The sequence below is a fragment of the Onychostoma macrolepis genome, chromosome 01 (genome assembly GCF_012432095.1).
Source record: "Onychostoma macrolepis isolate SWU-2019 chromosome 01, ASM1243209v1, whole genome shotgun sequence".
In the NCBI taxonomy this organism is placed as follows: domain Eukaryota; kingdom Metazoa; phylum Chordata; class Actinopteri; order Cypriniformes; family Cyprinidae; genus Onychostoma; species Onychostoma macrolepis.
The window spans coordinates 2,092,968-2,117,000 of record NC_081155.1 but is presented as its reverse complement, the minus strand read 5'-3'; the positions used below and the strand labels follow the sequence as shown (position 1 = coordinate 2,117,000).

The window sequence follows — 24,033 nt, the reverse complement described above, 5'->3', positions numbered from 1 at the left end:
GTAAAAAAAAAAATTCCTTAATGTTAACATAGTAGATTGTGCCCTATTTTTACAGACTTTGCACACTAAATAACTACTAATACAGTGCTTAAAAATATAACTGTTCAGAATGTGTAGTTTTATAAGTTCACTAGCTAATTTAAAAAAAAATAATAATAATGGTTCAAAACTGTTGTATTTAAAAATACAGTTATTTATATTTTAATATTATATTAGGCATTTATATTATTTTACAAACAAATCTAAATTAGCATATATAAAATATATTTTTTGCTGAGATTTGATGTAGTGACACATCTTTGCGTTGTAATCGCGCAATGACATCACAGCATCATTTAGCAACTTTTAGCAACACATCGACCTTCCTTCACCAACTTCCCCTGAAAATGAGTTGGCAACACTGGAAAACTACTCAAACACGGGTTCAGCGCTTCACTGTGAGATGTTCCGTTTTCATTCCTCGGCGCTGAACGTCTCATCTGTATGTGAAAGGTATGTGTATACAGTACGTTTATGTGTTTTATTCTTCTGTGTACCCTAATCGTTCTTTCTAAGGCGCCTCAAAGTTGTAGAAAACAATCTGGAAGAAACAAGTACAAGTAAAACCGAAAGTAAAAACCCCCGACAGCAGTTTCATCGGTACTAGGCTGAAATCGAGATTAACGAACGAGATGTTTTCCTCGGTGAATCCTATACGTGCCAACCTATAAACCTATCGTACTTGCTTTGTTAAAGGTGTTTTGGAGAATTTCCTTTAGACAGATAGAATGATAAAGAATGGCGTCGCAGGGAATTTTCAACGGAACAGATTTCAAAGCTTTCCACATTATTTGTGAATGTTTGTATCATTATTGGACTGTTGTTCCAGTGTATCTGACGCGGTTTAAGGGAAGTTTTAATGCGCTTTCATGTGTCTCAGACCACGCCCAGATTAATTTGTTTAGGCTACATTCGTTTCAATAGATTTTTTTTCCTAATGACAATTATAAATGCGTTAAATAAGGTGTTTACTTTGTTTCTTTGCAACGCCTGTGTAGGCTGCTCAAAAATATTACTTAATTTGTGTAAATTAATTTGAGCAGCAATATTGCTGCGGTCAAAGGAATGTCAAGCATTTCATTTTCTTTCTTTTTCTTTTTTTATATTGCTAAAGAATGAGTGATAAACAAGCTATAGTTTTGCATTAGGCATATAATTTCGAATTAGTGACAGATAAAATGCAGTGAATTATCCTGAATAGGGAATGTTCAACAAACATATATAGTTAGGTGTTGAAGCAAACACACACACACACACACACACACACACACACACACACTTTTAACAATACATAGCTTCAAAGCAGCTTCTTTTTTCTTTTTTTTTACTATGAAGAGAAATCTGCTGTCAGAAATGACTGTCGATGTAATGATCATATTGCAGAAATGTTAAAATGTTAAAGTTTTATAATAGAGGTCTGTCACGTCAAGTGAGGCCACCTTTATTTATATAGCGCTTTATACAATACAGGTTGTGTCCAAATAGCTTCACAGTGTTAAATACTGAAATAATGTGTCAATAATGCAAACAAAGTTCAATTCAGCGGTAAAGCAGCTTTAAAATGAGGGCAATAGTAAACAGTCAGTTTCTCAGTTGAAGTCAGTTCATGTTGATTCAGTGATGTTATTGTTCAGCTCCAGTTCAGTCGTGCTGATGGCTGTCGAGGTGAAGAGGTCTTCGCAGGAGGTCTGTCTGTGAGGCACATCCACATTCAGAGCTGCTGTGGTCTTCTCTAGGTGCTGGAAACAGGCTGGATCTGGGTAGTTAACATCATTCAGTTAAGCACAAACATGTTTAGGCTATGATCTACATATTGTGATCATAATGATTATAATATAAGGATAATTGTGCAGTTTTGCATGTTGATTCAAAGTTAGGATCATTAGTTTTTTGCAGGGGTTGTTATCTCTTCACAGGGTCATCTAAAATCTTCACAAAGGCTGAATCCAAATGTTAGTGAGGTTTTTACCACTGAAATGAAGATAACCGGCATAATTCAAAGTTATATATATATATAAAGAGGCCCATACTCATTATTTATGAAACTGACAGACTTTTGTGTCATATTTTTAGTTCAAGAAGTCTGCAATAAAGTAAATATTGAAGGTTTTCCTCTTCTAATTAATGTTTGGGAGAGAGGTGTCATATTCGTGTAAGATGCCAAATGAGGTTAGTGATGTATACTGTCTTTTGCAATATTAGCCATATATGTAATAATTCATCATCACAGCATCATATGTTCTGCCTGTGTTAGTCATGAATAAGTTGTGGCTGGTGAGTGATTGTCACAGGACTTTCAGAAAAAAGACAGTATGGAAACTAGAAAAAGAAGCTATGAGTCCGTAAGAAAGATCCTACAGCATGGTTCACTTTTAATAAACACCTGTTAATCACTTTGTCACCTTAAAAATATAAACATGCCATACATGTGACATATCGCTCAGACAAACTGTGGAAAAATGCCTCCCTGAGTTCATCACACAGTATTAAAGAGTTTAGCTTTGATGCTCTGCTCGTAACATGTTTTCTACGGTCGGAAACACAAGTAGTCTGTCAAGAGACCATTAGGCCTATATGTAAAATGAAAAGCAGGAGTCACTTTTCACCGCGTGCATCGGATCAGATCCCAGAACAGCAACAATCGCCCACGTCCAATCATCACAAAATTTGAACATTATAAACAAAAAGAGCTGGTTCAGAGGCAAGGCAGACAACTCAAAGGCACAAACTACGGACTCAATGATCAATATCCAAAGGACATTCTCGAGCGTCGAAAACATCTCTTCCCTATCCGTAAACAAATGATGAATGAAGGAAAAAAGGCAGCCATCACTGTGGACAAACTTTACATAAATGGACAGTTATACCGTGATAAAGACATTACCCCCTGGCTCTTCTGAACTCTTCACTCTCATTTCCTAATAAGTGACTGTTGTTCATGAATTTAAAAATAGATCCCCCTTTCCTAGCTCCCCAGTTCCTCTCTCTCTCTCTCTCTCTCTCTCTCTCTTTACCACATTTTAAGTCATGAAATTAGCTCTCATGTTGTTTAGCTCTCAAACATAATATCATTGTTGCACATTATGTCAATATTTAATGTTCCTTGTATTGTTGTTGTTTTGCTTCATACACACTGTCATTTGTGTTTCTTCAGTTTTTTTCGTCTGCCAACAACATTAACATGTTATGCACACACATGTACATACAGTCATAACTCCATAAATATATACACTCACACCGATACATACACGGCACTCATACATTCACACAGTAATATTCATTTCCCTTCCATAACATGTCTATCAATTTTCTAACCTGGAATGTTCATGGGATTGGTTCTCATGCAAAGAAGGTCAAAGTCATGAATCATTTAAATAAACTACAAGTGGACATATGCCTTTTGCAATAAAACATCTATCAGACGCAGATCAAGATACAATTAATTTATTGTATAAATACAATCATTAATTCTCAGCTCAATATAATACAAAACAAAGAGGAGTTTGCATTTTAATAAGTAAAAACATCTCATTTATTCATAATACCACTGTTATAGACCCCAAGAGACGTTTTATTATTATAAACATTTCAATCGATAATAGCCCAGTTACAATTGTAATCTATACGGCCCAAACACAGACGACCCATCTTTATTTCAAAACTTATTTTCCTCTATTTCAAATCTTTCTAATTGTCCAGTCATAATAGCAGGTGATTTTAATACAGTTCTCAACCCAGCAATAGATAGATCTAGTTTAAGTAATAAACGCATGTGGCAATCTGCAGAAACCATAACACAGTTCATGAGTGATTTTGGTCTTGGTGATAGCTGGCGATTACAACACCCAAATGCTAAAGAATACTTGTTTTTCTCACCAGTCCATCACTCATATTCCGCATTGATCTCTTTCTCACCAGTAATTCTATTATATCAAACATTTCCGAATCAAAGATTCATCCAATTGTCATTAGCAACCATGCTCCAGTAACATTAAAACGGAATAGAAGTGAACCTCATAAACCTGCAACCAGACGGCGTATTTTTATAGCAAATTATACTCATCAGAAAAAGACCCAAATCAAAATGACATCAACTCATTTCTCAACAGTATCAATCTGCCACAACTGAATGAACACCAAAGAAACAGCCTAGAATCACCATCACACGACCTGAACTTCTTAAGCACTACAACACATGCCTAATAATAAAGCACCAGGTCCTGATGGATTCCCCGCTGAGTTTTACAAGCACTTTTGGTCCACTTTATCACCACTCTTCATCAGAATGTTAAATGAGTCACAACAAAAATTAAAACTCCCAGCTAATATGAATACTGCCACAATTACACTTCTTCTCAAACCCAATAAAGATCCCAAATTACCATCAAGCTACCGTCCCATTGCTCTGATCAATGCTGACATTAAAATCATCGCCAAAGTATTCTCCCATAGAATAGAAAAGGTCACACCATCTATAATACACCCAGATCAGACCGGTTTCATTAAAGGTAGATTAGCATCCACCAATACACGCAGATTATTTAACTTAACGCACTATTCTTCAATTCAAAAAGCAAAAGCCATCATAGTCACTCTGGATGCAGAAAAAGCATTTGATAGGGTCAACTGGAAATTTGAGTTCTGATATGTCGTAGCCACGGTGGGATCGGTTTGATTATGATTAATATTATTATGGTTATTGTTGCTAATATCATTTGTTGTCTCTGTTACTATTATTATTATTATTATTATTATCTGTCTTTATTTGTATATTTATTTATTTTTACACTACTTATATCCGTTATCAATCAATTTCAGTTGTATGCTTCCTTCCCCAAGCCTAGACACAATGACACACACACAAACACACACACACATTACATTTTGTCTACATCGTCTACATTTTGGCACATGTAAATATTGTCACCTTCCAAACTTAGTTTTTTTTTTTTTGTTTTTTTTTTCTCTTATGCGTTATATGTTTGGCCCATGGGGTTATGTTTTTGGTACATGTAAACATTGTCACATTCTTTATTTGCATAATAATTTGTTTTTAATTCATTAAAAAAATAAATAAATAAATAAAATCAAATATAAATTCATGTCCCAGTCACGTAATATCATATCACAATTTTTTTTTTTTTCAGGAAAATCACAATTCACAATTTTATCTCGATTCTTTGTCATGTTGGTTTTACTATTTTTCAAGTTGTCTGAGCATTACTGCTAAACTAATTTTCCTATTTTAAAAACAAAGCCTTGTAAGGTAACAAAATGTAAAATAAAAAAGAATGGCAGACATTTATTTGATGAAGTTGAAAACTTGTTGATGAAGATAACAATCTTTTTTCCTTATTTAATCTTTGTTATTAAAAAATAAAACAATGATACACATTACAAATACATATAATATACAAATAAGACAAATTGTGCTTTATTTTTTCAGGTACTGTAGGTGTATTTAGCAGTAGCATTCAAGAATTGAATGAACAAATGTAAAAATAAAACACTGTATATAATATATCAGTATGTATACACACACACCACTGTGCTGTGAAAGACTACTCCATAGTTATCAGAACAGTTTGTTTGCAGTTCTTGCAGCTAAAGGTGGCACAAACAGATTTTAAGTTTAAAGGGGCAATTAGTTATTTTCTCATGAGTGATTGTAGGTGCTGTATAACAATTTTTATTTTGTTTAGATATACACTATATATAAATCAAACCTCCCTGTTGAGGAATTGCAATAAACATGTATTTTCATTAGTGTATTTCTGCATCTACAGCTGAATGCGTTTTATAATCAATAGAGAACACACCTATAGATTTGATGTTAATATTTACTTTTAATAAATGCATTACTAGAAAATATTTGCAGTGCTTCATTTTACAGTAAAGTTGAACTGTTCGGTTAAGATAATTTTGTGTTTGGATGGCTGTGCTAATTGTTTTGAGAACAAGTACATTGCATTGGAGAAAAGTGTCAAATCGATTGAGACAAACTGTAATAGCACAGAACTAGACATGAAATAATTTTTTAGAGCAAGGGGGGCGGTGGTTCAGCCCTACGCAACTTGCATACTCCACACTCACATCTCTCTCCAAGAATGCTTTACAGGTATGCAAATCGAGTAGGCCAACAAGTTTGTGTGAGGGTTGTTTTAGGGATATCTTGGTATGAAAATCTATGAGACATCTTTGTTGAGTGCATCTGAGGTCTGTGTGTATATATTTAAACTAGTGGTGTCAAAATGCCTTAAAGGAACACTCCACTTTTTTTGGAAATAGGCTCATTCTCCAACTCCCCCAGAGTTAATAAGTTGAGTTTTACCGTTTTTGAATCCATTCAGCTGATCTCCGGGTCTGGCGATAGCACTTTTAGCATAGCTTAGCATAGATCATTGAATCCGATTAGACCAGTAGCATCGCGTTCAAAAATGACCAAAGAGTTTCGATAGTTTTCCTATTTAAAACTTGACTCTTCTGTAGTTATATCGTGTACTAAGACCGGCAGAAAATGAAAAGTTGCGATTTTCTAGGCCGATTTGGCTAGGAACTATACTCTCATTCCGGCGTAATAATCAAGGAACTTTGCTGCCGTACCATGGCCGCAGCAGGCGCAGTGATATTACGCAGCGCCTGAAAGTAGTCCCCAGCTAGGTAACTAGTTATCATAGACAGGTTATAATATATAACTAATATATTAATATTTCCTGATTTACAGGCATGCAAACTTTGGAGAAAAAGGTTTGAAAAGTACTTTTTTTCTCATTTTCGAACTGTCACCATTGGCATAAAATGCAACAAAGATCGCTAAAGTCAACAGATTTGACTAATAGAGCTGCCAATTAGAGGGTGACACGGGAGTGCATTTTGAAACCTCTCCCGTCCCAATCCCACGAAAAAACTGGGGGGGAAATCCCGTCCCGCCCACTCCCGGAAGAATTACTCCCATTCCCTCCCACTCCCGTTTTTTTTTTTTTTTTATACATTTTTTTTTTTGGCCGGAATCTGTCAGTTACAGTAAAAATATAGTACAGATCACAGCGTGCCCACCTTAGTTGAATAAGAACCCAAAATGTAGTTTTTTTTGTTATTATATTGAACTGAAAGCCAGTTTATGCACAGTGTAGGCTACATTGCACACATTCTATTTGAATTTTTTTTTTTTTTTTTTTTTTTGAAAGTAGACATTTCACTCTCTATAGATATATTTTTCAAAGACGGACTTTCGAAGTTTCTCGCTCAGAGACCTAAAGCGCACCCTGTTTGCTTTAAAGCGCAACGTTTCGTTGTTATTCTGAGTGTACACAAATAAACGAGTATTTACAGATTCGAAAGATGTATTAGGCTACTTTTATCTGTATGACCAAAAATTACGGAGATTTTAAGAGCAAGTGAGCGCACCGGCGCCTGTCCTGCAGCGAGCGCGCTGTTCAGCTCCACTCTCCACACAAACACTTCAGTAGCGCACATTTCTCTGGGTTAACATTGAGCGGCCATGTAAAGTTGCTACTACATACATCTTTCAGATGAAAAGCCATATTTGAGGTCGATGAACAGTGGCGGCTCCAGGATTTTTTTGTTGGGGGTGCTAAGGGGGCTTAACAGTTCAGAGGGGGTGCTAAAAAACTAATTAAATTGAGAGAAAGTAATGAACGCCTAACTTTAGCTATCAGTTTTTTATATACAGCAGCTTCGAAAAAGGCATATTTAACATTTTTCCTGTGGTATTAAACTTGCCACTGTTAATAACTTCTAATGCCAACTGCCAAATATGACACTTGCAAAGTAATATCATTTATGAATGAATATAGAAAAGAAAGAAAGTTGGGGTTTTTTCATTGTTTTGTTTTATTTTATTTATTCAAGTTAACTTTATTTTTATTATATTTTTTTTATTTCACACATATCTAGTAATTTCCACACGGGCACACATTGTGGGTGATAACCTCCCCGTGCTGATTTGCATCGTATCATGCATGTGTAGATAGCCAGAGATATTGTCAAAAGCATAAAAAATTGGCAATATTAAGTTGGCTTATTAAATTACATGAAATTATTGCCCCGCAATAATTTCATAGCGCATCACCGCATGATGCGCTGTGATAGGCTATTCGTTTACTTCTCATTGAAAAGTTTTTTTTTTTCTTTTTAAAAACAGGTCTATTAATTTATACAATTAATTATAGGACTATAATTATTATTATTAACACTGCAGTCATCAATGAAAATTCAGAGCAGCTTTATTTCATGCACCGATTTTCAAAAACAACCTGTTTAACGGAAAATACGTTTCGTCTCGTGTTTTTCACTTTAGGAGCCACAAGAGAAATATTAAGGGAATAATTTAAGACAGTTATATACCGTTATCAGCATATGTTAAATTAGATTCGTCTCTCGGGGCCTCTGAGAGAATATGCGCCGTTACTGCAGCGTTAACCATCAGTTTTTTTACTTTCACTTTCTCTACAGTGAAGTGACATTCACCGTCTTGCGCAAACTTTGCCCGTTGCTTGCTTGAGTTGCTTGACCCCTCCCTCATATTATTAATTGTTTATAGGCCACATAATAGGCACCTTTTTTTTTTAGGTTTTTAATATTTATTTTTCAATGTTAATGAGAGTGACACCACAGTTAAAAAACAGGAACATCATTAGGAAATCCTTGGTGGGGCTGTGCCGGGGCTAAGCAAGTTTGTGATGGGGCTATAGCCGCGTCAAGCCCCGCCCTGGCGCCGCCACTGTCGATGAATGATGTGTGTATTACCGCGTCATTCACGCAGCCACACCAAAGCGAACAGGAGGAGAGCGAGACAGGGCAACTAGAACTGAGTTCAGAATTAAAATATACAGTTTATAGTTTATTTATATAAAAGGTATATTTGTGTATAAAGTTGGGTATCATCCCGGTCCCGCCCACTCCCGATGCCATTTTTTCCTGTCCCGTCCCAATCACGTGATTCGTAGCGATTTTGTTTCCCATCCCGCGGGATTCCCGAAAAAATGTCAGCCTCTACTGCCAATCTCTGTGTAAAAATAACATGAAACTGCCATCTTTCAAAAGTCACTTTTTCCCTCCCGTAATTTGGCTCAGAATCTCAGGTGAAAAATTTTATTTTGACCCCTGTCTAAAAATAGTGGATTGCTCAGTAAATATTCATCCATGACATATAATATTTCGGCTTTTCAAAAATTTGAGCTGGGGACCTCTGATTGAGTTTTATGGAAATGGAATTACCCATTTTGCATTTATGCAACATGCTGACTAAAACAACTTATAGGTTTTCATTCCATTTTGCATGCCGTAAACAACCCCTTCTCATTGATGAGCAGCAAGGTTTGACCTAAGGTGAGATAAAGCGGTATGTGAGACGTGAAACTAAATTAACATATAGAGAAGAAAGCTACCCAGGCTCATTGGAAATATGTGTGTCTACATACATTTCTGCAAAACTCAAACTTACCTTTAGATATGAGTTGCTGCAGTTTCCAGTTGAAATGATTGCTAGAGGCAGTAAAACTGATAACTTTTATTCCTTTTCACACAAATTTCACATATAACTCACAGGGCCAAAGTTTCGATTAAGAAAGTCTATTTTCACACAGTTCCTTGCACAGTATTATGTTATGACTTCAAAACAATCTTATTATGCTGTGAGATTCAAAAACTGATACTTTTGAACATTAGTGTCATAAACAGCTTCACATGTATGGCTTGGCAGTATGAGAGGTTGCGTATCTTGTGCTGTTTTCGAATAAATACAGCTTCAACAGTCTCCTCAGCATGACCTGGGAGTGGTAGTTCATGACAAGACACCATCTTGTTCCAATAATCTTAGCGCAACATACACATTGTCACGAATCTGGTTCGTGACCTTTTGTCCGACTGCCACAAGAGGTCGCCTCTCCATCATATTGACTCTCACACCACACATCACACTGGACTGCATTTCCCATCATCCATCACTGATCTCACAGCTGTCACAAATCACATGCTCACCTGAAAGCTATTACACCCACTATAAAACACACACTCAGATCCTGATATAGTTGCTGAGTATTGTCTAGCGTTTAGCACTCTCCTAGTGTTAGCTACTGTACCAAGTCATTCTGTTGTTTTCTGTCTAGTCTCTAGTATCATCTTGTTCTGCGTTCTCCAAGTGATAGCTGCTTTACGGAGCCTTTTCCTGTCTTAGTTTCTAGTTCCTAGTTTTAGTCTTAGTCTAGTCTCGTTGTGTTTCCTGATTTCCTAGTTCCTGATCCTTGCCCATGTGTTTTGGATTAACCCTTTGCTTGCTGTTTCGGACTGTGTTTGCTCCTCGCCTGGACTTTTGCTCACGTTATCGGATTACCCCTCTTGTCAAGCCCTCTGGATATTGTTCGCCGATCAAAGACCCACGTTTGCCCTAGGATTACTCTTCTGTCTTGCCTGTGCCATACCTGTTTGCTGTTGTTCGACCCTGCCTGTGTTTTGACCATGTTTCATAATAAAAGCTTGCACTTGGATCCACATGTCTCACGTCTCAATCGCCGTTACCCACACCCTCTCATGATGCCGGTATGAATCCTGTGAATCTATAGTTTCAAAAAACAGCTCAAACCTGCGTATAAGAGTTAAAATCACATGATTGCATCAGCGAATGCATTTTTATATTACTTTTGCATTTAACACCATCGTGTAGGGGGGATTTCCAACACAATAAAGCAAATTTTAGCGACACTCCACCGACATTTGAATCCTGAAAGGCCGCAATATGTACCTGAAGCAACACAACAAAAAACAAAAACTCAGCAATACATACCTGTACCAGCGTAATAAAACGTGGCCACAGTCACATTGAATTCATGTTTTAGCGCTATTCAGTGAACATTTCACTTTAACGTACGTGATGTACGTAGTATCAGTTTTGCAACCACGTATTTCTAGTGAGCCTGGGTTGGGGAAAAAAAAAAATCACACAACCTATATGTGTATTAGGTGTCACATTTCAAGACATGTCAGCAGTGTGACATACTTCATCTAAAAGTGATTGTTTTAATTGAACAGCATTATGGAATATTAGTAATAAAAACAAGTGTGTTTGTTACACCACAGGACTACTGAATTGAACTACAAATAAAAAAAATTCTGTGATCTAACGTGGCTTCCTATCTGTTACGTTCCACGTGTGTTTGTGTATATTGTTTAGTTTTTCTCGCTCTCCTGTCTTTTTGTACTTTGATTTGCTCCGCTTCTAAGTTGATGTTTATTGGTGGACTCGACTGTCAATCATCATTCTGATGTCACGATGTTCTGCCCATCCCAAGTGCCAGCTGTATTTGAGGACGCGGGTTGATTGTGTGTGCGTGCGCCACGCCAGCGTACCTTGTGCTTCCAACGCGATCAGCAGTCTTGTGTCGACACCAATTGTCTCCCGAGGCTTAATGTATTTTGCCTTAAGGAGTTATGCTTTGCTTTATTTGTAGATTTGTTTATTGGCTATTGACTTGTATCGAATCCTTTGGAAAAGATCACGCCGATGTCGGTGTTGGAGTTTCAGTCCTATCATGGGTTAAGTTCAAAGTAAAGGATGCATTTTAGCGCCTCGAATCTGCTTAATCAAATGTGTCTATCAGTGATGATTTGAATACTTAGTCAACTGTTGTGATACTGTTTTCTTGTCTTTGATTAGGTTAGTTTGTACTTTGTTAGATTAGATTTCTGAGTGTTACGCCACCCCTGTATTTTTGTTTGTAGTTTAATGGAGTTTAGTTTGAGCGTCGTATACGCTGAAGAATTCGGTTTTATTTTCATATTTCTTTTGGGTAGTCAGTTTAGGGGTTATAAGGATTGTTTTGTCTTGTTTATTTCTTTAATTTGGGTGACACTCTGTTTTTTTTCCCTGTGTTAAATTTTATAATTTATTTCCCTTTTGTACATATTATTTGTATTTGTCTACAAGGCGCCCAGTAAAGATCTTTTTCTTTGGCAATACTTGTTCTCAGGACCATCTTTGATCCTCACCACATCCAGTAACAATTGTCTCATATAAATGTTATGGTATCATCCCGTTTAACATCAAACACGTAACACTATCACAGATTAAGGCAGAAATTATGTATTATTTTATAGTAATCTATTCAGTGGTAAACATTGTGTCAGTTAGCATTTGGCATTATAAATATACTTTATTCTTGTGAAAATACATGAGATGTATAGATTAGAACAGCAAAGATGAACCATATATTGTCACAAATGTATTTATTGTCATGTTTCATTAGGGTATTATTATTTTCCAGACCTCACTCCTCATTAAAGACATTAAAAAATTTCAACCTGCATGCTCCAACAACAGGCAGCATTTATCCATTCATTTATTTAGCAAATGCATTTCTATCCTCTGCCTCAGTTACCTCTCCACTAATACAGCCTGAACGCTCAATGCTATATTCATCCATTTATTTGGTTAGTCTGCTGCTCAGAACTCAAAATAAGCTCTCCAGTACAGCTTTGGTGTGAGTTAACTTGCTTGGGGTGTAACCAATTTGCAAAATATCTTTATTTATTCCATTCAAAGATTATATGAACATGTGAATGGTGCAAAAGTTCTGACATTTTTTTGTTTCAGTTTTTACATCACAAAAACCTTTTTAAGTTTTAACAGGGGTGTGTAGACTTTTTATATCCACTGTATATCTATGAAGAGGAACAGATTATATTGTCTAATGTTGTAAGGTGATGTCTGTGCTTTGTCTCTGCAGTGGTGGAAAGGATAATCTATACCACAATCAGTTTAAATGTGGAGTGTGTAAACAGGTTCTGTGGACACAGTTTCTGTAGAGAAGTGCATCAGCTTTTACTGGGATCAGTCAGACCATCAGAAAACTTTGACTGTCCTCAGTGCAGAAAGAGATCTAGAACACGTCCTGTTCTACAAACATACAAAACTATGGAAAGATCCAGTTCTGTTGATTCTGTTCAATATTACACTCAAAAAGCCCAGCAGGAGGAAACTAGAGACCTACAGAAACCAGTGAATGATGAACTACAGAGAGTCAAAGACCAGCTCAAAGCCAGCATGAAGAACAAGTATGAGAGATTATTTGAGGGACTGAACCTCCAGGAGAATGAAAGCCTCCTGAACAGGATCTACACACAGCTCTACATCATAGAGGGAGAGAGTGAAGGAGTGAATAAAGAACATGAGGTTTTACAGATGGAGAAAACAGCCAGAACACAACACTCACAAGACACTCCAGTCTACTGCAATGACATCTTTAAAGCCTCAGCTGAACCAGGATGTGAGGAGAAAGACCAGATCAAGACTGTTCTTACTAAAGGCATCGCTGGAATCGGAAAAACCATCTCTGTGCAGAAGTTCATTCTGGACTGGGCCGAGGGAAAAGCCAATCAGGATGTAGATTTCATGTTTGTGCTTCCATTTCGAGAGCTGAACTTGATCCGAGATCATCAGTACAGTCTTCACAGACTTCTGCTGGACTTTCATCCTGAACTTCAAGATCTGGACTCAAAGATTTATGAGGAGTGTAAAGTTGTGTTCATCTTTGATGGTCTGGATGAAAGCAGAATCACACTGATGTTTTCAGACGCTCAGAAAGTTTGTGATGTGACTGAGACTTCATCAGTGGGTGTGTTGATGTCAAAGCTCATGAAAGGAGAGCTGCTTCCCTCTGCTCTCATCTGGATCACCTCCAGACCAGCAGCAGCCAATCAGATCCCTCCAAATACATCAACCGTCTGACAGAAATTCAGGGATTCAATGAGCCTCAGAAGGAGGAATATTTCAGGAAGAGAATCAGTGACCAGCATCAAGCCAGCAGAATCATCTCACACATCAGAAGAGCAAGAAGCCTCCACATCATGTGCCACATCCCCGTCTTCTGCTGGATCTCATCCACTGTGCTTCAGAAGCTCCTGGAAGAAGATCTGAGAGCAGAAATCCCTCAAACTCTGACTGAAATGTACATCCACTTCCTGCTGATTCAGATCAACATGAGGAACCAGAAGTATGAAGAGAGAGATCCAGAGAAACTCCTGCAGTCCAACAGAGAAGTGATTGTGAAACTTGCTGAAGTGGCTTTCAAACAGCTGATGAAGGGAAATGTGATGTTCTATGAGGAGGACCTGATTGAGAGCGGCATAGACGTCACTGACGCCTCAGTGTATTCTGGGATTTGCACTGAGATTTTTAAGGAGGAATCTGTGATTAATCAGAGGAAAGTCTACAGCTTCGTCCATCTGAGTGTTCAGGAGTTTCTCGCTGCTTTCTATGTTATTTACTACCATTTTTGTACTACAATGAAAGCACTAAATTTTATTACACTGCATAATGTGGTTAAAGCAGCAATGGATACAGCTCTACAAAGTAAAAAATCACACCTGGATCTGTTTCTGCGGTTTCTGCTGGGCGTCTCACTGGATTCCAATCAGAGACTCTTACAGGATCTACTGACACACACAGAGAACAGCTCAGAGAGCATCAGGAGAACCACACAGTACATTAAAGAGAAGATCAAAGATGGACATGGACTCTCCACTGAAAGATCCATTAATCTGTTCCTCTGTCTGCTGGAAGTGAAAGATCAGACTCTGTCCAAAGAGATTCAGGAGTTTGTGAAATCAGACAAACATTCAGAGAAGAAACTCTCTGCTGGTCACTGCTCAACAATCGCCTACATGCTTCAGATGTCAGAGGAGCCGCTGGATGAGTTTGAGCTCAATAAATACAACACATCAGATGAGGGGAGAAGAAGACTGATACCAGCTGTGATCAACTGCACAAATGCTCTGTGAGTGTTTTCTTCTTGTATACTTATTGAAATCACTTATGTGTTTACATAACTTTGCAATCAGATGCAAGTCTATTTTAAAGGGGTCATATGATGCTATTTTAATGATCATTATTTTGTGTATTTGGTGTTACAGAATATGTTGATATGCTTTAATGTACAAAAAACACATTATTTTTCAAAAACTGTACATTATTGTAGTTCCTCTATGCCCCGCATCTCTCAAACGCGTCATTTTCTACAAAGCCCCTTCTTCCAACAAGCACAGTGTGCTCTGATTGGCCAGCTGACCCAGTGCATTGTGATTGGCCGAACACCACAAGCACGTGTCGGAAATGTAACGCACCTTACCATTATCACGAGCTTCAGCTTTTCAAAGTAAATATAAAGACAGTTAATAATGTCCTTAGTTTTACCATCAGTTCAAGCCCTAAAGGGGAACAGAGTCGCGTGACAGACACAGTGATGATGCTCGTATGTATTTGCAGTACACATGCCACGGTTAAGACAGCTGACGTGCTATGATTTCTGACGGGCTGTACACTTCGCTGTGATGTGACCCTGTTCCCCTCACACACACACACACAAAACGTTACTCTACACTGCGCAAAACTCAGCATTTGAACAGTCAATAGCAAATACTTAAACTAATAACAAAACATACTAACAGTCGCTGATTCAGAAGTGCCAGATTGTCACAGCAAAGTCGGGAATTGACCCATTTTTTTTTTTTTTTTAGAAATAGCCTTCGTGCACAGCCAGCCTTGTACTCTCCTAGGTTCACAAAACTGTCGTCCATAAAATGCATTGCACAAATTCGAACATTTGGGTTGTGCTGTTCTGTTGTAGACAAATCTTAACCAATGATTCCTTATTGCATCTACTTTCGGAAGCCCAAATAAAGTGCTTTTGCTTTCTCATAGAAACACACAGGGTCTCCCTGACATGGCTGCATCAACACTACTGCGGTTACTAAAACCACACCTTCTTTCTTTGCGTGCACATTTGGGCAGCATTATGCAAATATTTCCACATCGTGACGTAGTCATGTGGGGGCGTGTTTGAATGAGGCATTTTAGCCCGCTCTGGATCAGCCTTCTCTTTTAGATAGAATAAATCCTTTTGTGGGAGACTTTGAGCTTTGTAACTCTGCAGATCTTATACATGCACAAACAGCTACATAACACACTAAAGAAAAGGAAAACAAGAAATCGCATCATATGACCCCTTTAAAGGTATTTAGAAATTTAATATTATAATTGTTCATTGGGTTGACAAGAGGCAACCAAATATTTTACCAATTCTACACAGTTATAATAATAAATGTATCTTACCTCTTTCATCCCTAGCATTTTCTTTAAAAAAGTTTTCAGCCAGTGCCAACATTTTTGATCATAGGATCATATGCACAAAACATTTTATTTTCAATAAGCCCATCTGCTGTTTTTGTTCATACCAAAAAACTAATATGCCTTCAAAAATCTAAAAATTTAATATGTGAAAGACTTAAGAAAAATATGTGTGTTTTAAATTAAAATAATTCTTTATACTTTTGACTCATCCCTTTTCTTAGAAAAAGTAAATTAACAAAAATTAAATGTGAAGTTTGTCACTTTATAAAACCTTTTCTGTTTGTGGAAACCTGTATTTGAACTGTAAACACAGGTGTTTACAAATACAAATGTTTTTGCAGTCATTTTATGGTTTAATATGTTACCCTAAACATTTACATTTTTTATTTAATAATTTATATTCTATATGATGGTGTCCCGATGCTGCAGTGGGGAAGCAAGGAGCATGGAGATGAAGGAGCTTCAACTTCACAATCTTTCATAAACCAAAAAGCAGGGAACATAGGGCAGGCAGGAGACACAAAATGACGTTCCGGACAAGGGAATCTAGGGCAAGCAACACTATAAATACTGAACTACATGAGGGATAATTAATGAACACAGGTGAATCAAATGAAGCAATATGGCAAGGGAGAAAACTAGGTCACAGAGTACATGGGGAGAAAAACACAGAACGTCCATGGGCGTGACAAAATTTACCTTGAAAATGCTTGAAAAAATGCTTGAATTTGACTTTGGAAAAGGTGTAAGAACCCTGATACAAATGCTTTAATATTTTCAGCTACAGTAGGTACATTTAACAGTAGCATTCAAGTAATAATCTGAATAAACATGTAAAAATAAAACACGACATAGACTTCACTGCATTAATTAAATATATACTGATTCTTTTTAAAGCTACTGAAGTTATTTAGTCAACAGCAGTAAGTTATTTTGTTTGATTAACATAAATGAGACAAAAATAAATTTTTACCTAAGTTTAAGGTTATTAGGCAGCTGTCACGTCAATACTGAATTCACGAATTCAATCTAATGTACTGACAGATTTGATCTGTTTACATTCACTCAAGATATAAATGACTGTGTTTAACTAAACTTTGTATGTATTTGACAGTTTAAGCACAATAAGATGTGAAAACTCACACTGGTGTACATGCTCAAAAAAGTATATGTCAGAACAGTGTGCAATAAAAAGTTTAACTGGCAAGATTTTATAAGTGTGTTGAGATGGCTGCACCAGAACTGCAACTGATAGAAAATGCACTTGTAGCGCGATACTATGATCTTCCTTCCAAGGCAGATCGTGGAGGCATTTTATTTGTTTATGACCTTAAATCATGATATCGCACACCCCTATTTAAAATCATTTGTGGATCTTATAAATAAATAAAATTATTATAAAATGTAGGTTATTGCTCTTTTGAGAATTTTGCCAAATCAACTTTTGCTCAACTGAAAGGGATTGTGATTGTGATTTCGATTGCAATCTACCAGTTGGACACCACTGATATAGACTATATAATATTGAAATGTTGTATTCAGTGGCACCACTTTTAAAAGGCAGTGTTTCGCATTTTAATTTTTTCAACCAATTTTGTTACATTTTGCATTATATACATAGTTATTACATAGTTATGCATTATACTCACTGAAACATGTATTTGGCTCTCATTCAGATTGTCCAGCTGTAATCTCACTAGTCAGTCATGTGAAATTGTGACTTCAGCTCTACAGTCCTCAAACTCTGTCCTGAGAGAGCTGGATCTGAGTAACAATGACCTGCAGGATTCAGGAGTGAAGCTGCTCTCTGATGGACTGAGGAGTCCGAACTGTCAGCTGGAGATACTGAGGTGTGTAACAGTAACATTTTTCCATGTCTATTTTCCAGTAGAGTCTTGATACTCTGGAAGCTGATCCTACCTATAGCTCAAACAGCAGAGCATGGTGCTTGCAAAGCCAAAGTCAAGTTTTCTGTTCCCAGCGAACTCATGAACTGATCAAATGTGTGACTTCATTGCAATGCAAGTCACTCTGAGTATCTTAAAAGACACAAATATAAAGGTGTTGTATGGATTGGTAATACTTTGGCATGAATTTTAATAATGCTCCCAAAAAGTGAAAGTTGTGTAATTTACTCACTCTCATGTTGTTCTAGTCCTGTATGACTTAATTTCTTATTTGCAATTGAAAAGGAGGAATTTTGTCCAAGCTGCTTTTTAAGGGTGCTAAATATGATTTTAAACCACTAGATATCGCACAGGAGCACAAGCATCTCAGACCAAAACAAACATGTGCTTTGGCCACACCTCTGCCCTTCCTTCGTGCTATGCTGTAATATAAGTATGCTATATAATATTATATAAATATGCTATAATATAATATAAAAAACATGGCCAAGATGTTTTCATTCAGAAAGTGTAGTATTTTATAGTTTTTTTATAGGATTTTCTCAAATGTCAAAACAAACAACACGAGGTGTCAGTGATTTCCACCTCAAGAGGCCACTCTCGTACTGTATAATGGCAGCGGACCTTCTCAGCCGCTCCAGCAATGGATGCAACCCGGAAAAACTATCAGCATGGATTTTTGCCGATAGCAGATAGTTCTGGAAATCAACTATCGGTGCCGATTAATCGGTAAAACCGATACATCGGTCGACCTCTAATATGCACATCATATATAATGCCTTTAAATATATTTAAATAAACTACATAAATGGACAGTGTCTGTCAAGCTCCAAAAAGGAGAAAACCCGAATGACATTCCAAACCCTATTCTCTCTGTAGGTTGTCTGGCTGTATGATGACAGAGGAAGGCTGTGGTTATTTGTCTTCAGCTCTGAGTTCAAACCCCTCACACCTGAGAGAGCTGGATCTGAGCTACAATCACCCAGGACCATCAGGAGTCCAGCTGCTCAACCACAAGCTGGAGGATCAAAACTATAAACTGCAGATACTCAAGTATGTGGGCTAGTTAACTCGTGTATCTTTCTGCATGTGATCTTTGTTTAGAAATTTCTTTAAAAATCTGTTTATATATATATATATTTCAACTAATTTTCATACATTGAAGCACGTACAATTGAAGTGGGGACATTAACATTAAAATTAGTGGTCAACTATGGAGTCAAATCAATGCCACATATACTTGCAAAAGAATTGAAGATTGCAAAAGAAAATAAAGAATTGCAAAAGAAAATAAAGTATTGTGAGAGAGAAAAAAAAGTTTTACAAACAAACTTAAAGAACTGCAAAATATAAATGAAACACATATTTTCCATGGCCACAGCTACTAAATTATTTGCAACACTGCTTTTATTTTGCATTTCAGTCAAGTGTGAGCTTGCGATACCATTTTTTCGCTTTTTGCTTCATGTTTGTGCACATTTCACTTTCTGGCATTGTTTTGACATGGGGGTGGAGTCAAGGGATTCGCCAAACCCTGAACCAACAAAACTACATACAAAACTACCAAATGTTGCTAAAAGTTTGATCACAACATATAATCATTGCTGCTAATATTGTTCACCATCTGTTTGAATACATGTTATTAAGTAATTAAGTAGCATGATTTTTTACTTTACATTTCTGCCATATGGACATCAACTTGACATAATCACCACTGATAAGATACTCTTAAATATAATGTAGAAACTTTTTTCTGCGAAGCTGCTTTGCAACGATTATTTACATAAAAATTATTTACAGATATTTACATAACATGTAAATATCTGAGGAATGAGATGATAAAAGCTGCGTTTGAATGAAACAAATGAAACAATAGTTTGCGGTGGTGTGATATGAGAGATGTGAAAGAAGTGATGGTGTCAAATACCCTGATGAACACTGTGTTTTTCACTGTTGCTAATGACAATGGATGTTATCGGGGAATTACAAACCTCAGAATATTATGACTGACTAATAACACACCTCAGAAAGTTATGAAAGCACCGTTAGTCAGCGATTTGCCTCGCCTTTTCACCTCGCGCTCAGTGTGAAACGGCCTTAAATCTAGAGAACTCTTAGTTTAACCCCCTGGGGTCTCCATGAGTTTTGATCATACAGATCATTGATTTGACCATTTATTTGTGTATAGTCATAATAACAACAAAACAATGTGCTTTTAAAAAATAAAGAAAATAAACAGGGTGCGTTCTGTCTCTGTCACCTCTCTTCACAGACACATAAATAAAACAAATCTCAGCAAATACTCGCCTGAAATACATGAGAAATATATGTATAGAAAGCTTGAAATGAAGTAAGTCATGTCCAAAACAAATATTCTCTGTTAAAGTAATCTGTATGAAACCAACGGGATGTCCGGTTTTCCCGTCTCAACTCATTATATCTAATGCGGTCACACCCACGAGTTGATCGCGCTTTTCAAATTCAAATATCCACGTGAGGCGCGAATGCAAAAACTCTAGACAACAAGATTCAGTTCTCAAAAGTCTTGTGAACAAATGTTCTATGTTTTTTATGGCCTTATTTCAGTGACTTCAACATTTTAGTTTTTCACTAACCACGCATAAACGTTACTTTCTCAAAAACACAATCATTTACATAAATGCTGCTAACATGCTATTGTAGCCCAGTTTGGGCTGATTTCAGTGTTATTAGACTTTAGCCATTTATAAGCAACTGAAAAAAGCACAAATGTCAGGGCATATAAAAACTTCTCCAGACCCCCAAAACACCCTCAGACCCCAGAGGGTTAAGGTCAAGCTGACTTAAAAAAAAAAAAACATTAATTATTACAAAAAATTAGTAATCATTAAAACCAAATAAATACTACCTAATTTTATATTTTCCTTTGAAATGGAGTATTATTTTACACTGTAAAGCATGTAGGATCTGATACAGAGCCTAGTGACCCAAATTATATCACAAATCACAGTACGCTTTTAACACCTTTATCAGATTCAAATGCAGATTTTAATCTTTTTTCCTCAAAACACAGTACATCTATTTGTTTTACACAACAGTGAAACTGTTTCATTAGACTTTTTAGTCCATTGAACATTATTTGTTTGTATGTACATTTCTGTCTCTGTTTAGTTTGGACCATGGAGGACATTATAGGAACGTTCCAGGACTGAAAAAATGTAAGTCCTCTCTCATGAACACACCGATGCATATTTAATGATGTCTTAGATATTCTGACTTCTCTTCTTGTGTTCAGATGCCTTTGATCTCACACTGGATCCAAACACAGCACACACTCGTCTCATTGTCTCTGAAGGGAAGAAAAAAACAACATGTGTGAAAGATCATCAGCCGTATCCTGATCATCCAGAGAGATTCATTCACCATGAGCAGGTTCTGTGTGTTGAGAGTCTGACTGGACGCTGTTACTGGGAGGTTGAATGGAGCGGCTGGAGTCATATAGCAGTGTCATATAAAGGAATCAGCAAGAAAGAAGGGACTGAAAGTCGGTTTGGACTCAATGAGAATTCCTGGAATCTTTACTGTTGTGAAACAATTTATTGTGCCTGGCACAAAAATAATAACACAAACATTCTTCCCTCATCACCCCTGTCTAATAGGGTAGGAGTGTATGTGGACGTGTCGACCGGCTCTCTGTCCTTCTACAGCGTCTCTGACACACACACACTCACACACTTACACACATTCAACACCACGTTCACTGAACCCCTCTACGCTGGATTTGGACTTTATAATGATTCCTCAGTGTCTCTGTGTCAGATTTAACATCATATTGTATAAAAGCAACAGAGAAAATCACACTCAGTGGAATATTCAAAAGGAAAAATTTATAATTTACATTTATTCATTTAGCAGACACTTTTATACAAAATAATTGGAAGTTCTTTTCCTAAAAGGCTCAAGAGACTAAGTGGAGATCCTTACTTACATTTCATCTTAGTACCAACAAAAAAGTTTCTTAGGAGAAATTAAAGTAGACACAAATGGGACATAAGAAATTTTGAGAGAATAGTAGTCAAAAATGAGAATGTGGTGAGAAACATGGAAAATCTTTTGTCTTGCTATTATGTCTTTCATAACTTCATTATAGGGACATTTTATTGCTCAGACATTGCTCCTTGCATTTCTTCATCTTCATGGACGGGACACTAAGAGGAGAGAAATGAAACAATGGAAAATGTAGGAGGAGAAAATCATACTGTCTGAGATGCAGCTGTGCCATATGTAGCAATGGAGTCAAATGAGGAGAAAAGTCAGAGCACAGTGTGTGATGTTTTAGAGGTCTTTTTTGTAACTTAATAGGAGACACGTGTGAGGGTGTTAAGGGTAAACTGGGTAAACAGAAAACTAAGGTAAAAGTCTCAATTTGATATTCATGCTAATTTCTGTCTAGGAGATGGCGAATATTTCATTTTTATTTTTATCTCCTCTGGGATAATCAATCTTTCCCTCCATAAAACAATACATGTAGTGACACAATGCCATATGATGATTAGAGACAAAAGGCCATGCGAAAAAAAAAAAAAAAAAAAATCCTTACCAAAGCAACAGCCAGAACTCTCAGATAGACAGCAGGCATTACAACCGTGGACTTGGCAAAACTGGTCCGCAAACTACGTTTCATATAACTCCTCCCTGAACTTCCCGCTGCCCTGTATTTTGCTCTCTCATTGGCTGTAAGTCATCGCTGATGTATTTTTCAGTCAGAACTCATTTCACACAGCAGGATTTTCAATCACCGACAGCTTCAGATATTTAGCATGCCAAATATTTCACAGGCGACGCATCTGCGATTCTCTCAGATTGCGTCTTTGATAATTCACACTGCATGATTGTCATTCACTTGAATGAGCAACGATTTGCCTCCGATTTTGGGCATTAGTCGGTGATTTCACAAAACCTTTCGGCGAGTGAAAATCAGGGCTAAAATCATGCAGTGTGAACTCGGCATAATATGGTCTCAAAAACCTGGGTTGAGAGGCCAGGGTTCAGAAGGTGGTCGCCTGTAGGGACCAAACCAAACTCACATGCAGCAAAATCCCCAGTGTTACATTAACCATTACATTAACCACCAGCAGAGTGTTAAAAGTGATTGAATGATGGTTGAGCATTATTAAAGACACCTGATGACAACGAGCCCTGCTAAAAAAAAACAATAGAAGCCCAATAGAAACCATCACAGAAATTCCAATGGTTTCCATTAAAATACCATTATGAACCATTAGCTTTTTCCAGTAAAACCATTACAAAATTCCTTTTTGTAGTGTGTTTTGGGCATTTTTCCAATAGGATTTAACATCCCACCAACAGAATCAATCACATACCAGTAGACACCATTATAGTTTCCATTAAAACCAATACAATTCCCATTATAACCATTAAAATCATTACATTTTCTATTGTGTTTTGGGCAGGGTTCTATTGTTTGTTTGTTTCTCAGATATGCTGAGATCACTCAGATATTCTCACTGAATATAAACCTAACAGACCACTCTTAGTTAGAAATACCAAGGGTTCACACAAAACAAGGGGAGTCTGCTTTTAGCTATTATGCCGCCCGCAGTTGGAACCAGCTTCCAGAAGAGATCAGATGTGCTAAAACATCAGCCACATTTAAATCCAGACTCAAAACTCATGTTTAGCTGTGCATTTGTTGAATGAGCACTGTGCTACGTCCCAACTGACTGCACTGTGTATAATCATTTTCTATTCTTAAATATTTTAAATTCTTTTTAAATCGATTTTTAAATCACTTTGTTTTTATTGTTGTGATTATTATTATTTTTAATTTCTTGTTATTATTATTTTTAATGACTATTTCAGTTGCTTTTATGTAAAGCACTTTGAATTACCACTGTGTATGAAATGTGCTATATAAATAAACTTGCCTTGCCTTGTTTTTTA

The 24,033-nt window shown here is 36.8% G+C and overlaps 1 pseudogene; it reads left to right on the top strand.

Annotated features, from left to right (window-relative positions):
• Positions 1-363: 363 nt before the first annotated feature.
• Positions 364-24,033, top strand: LOC131541924 (NACHT, LRR and PYD domains-containing protein 3-like; annotated as a pseudogene).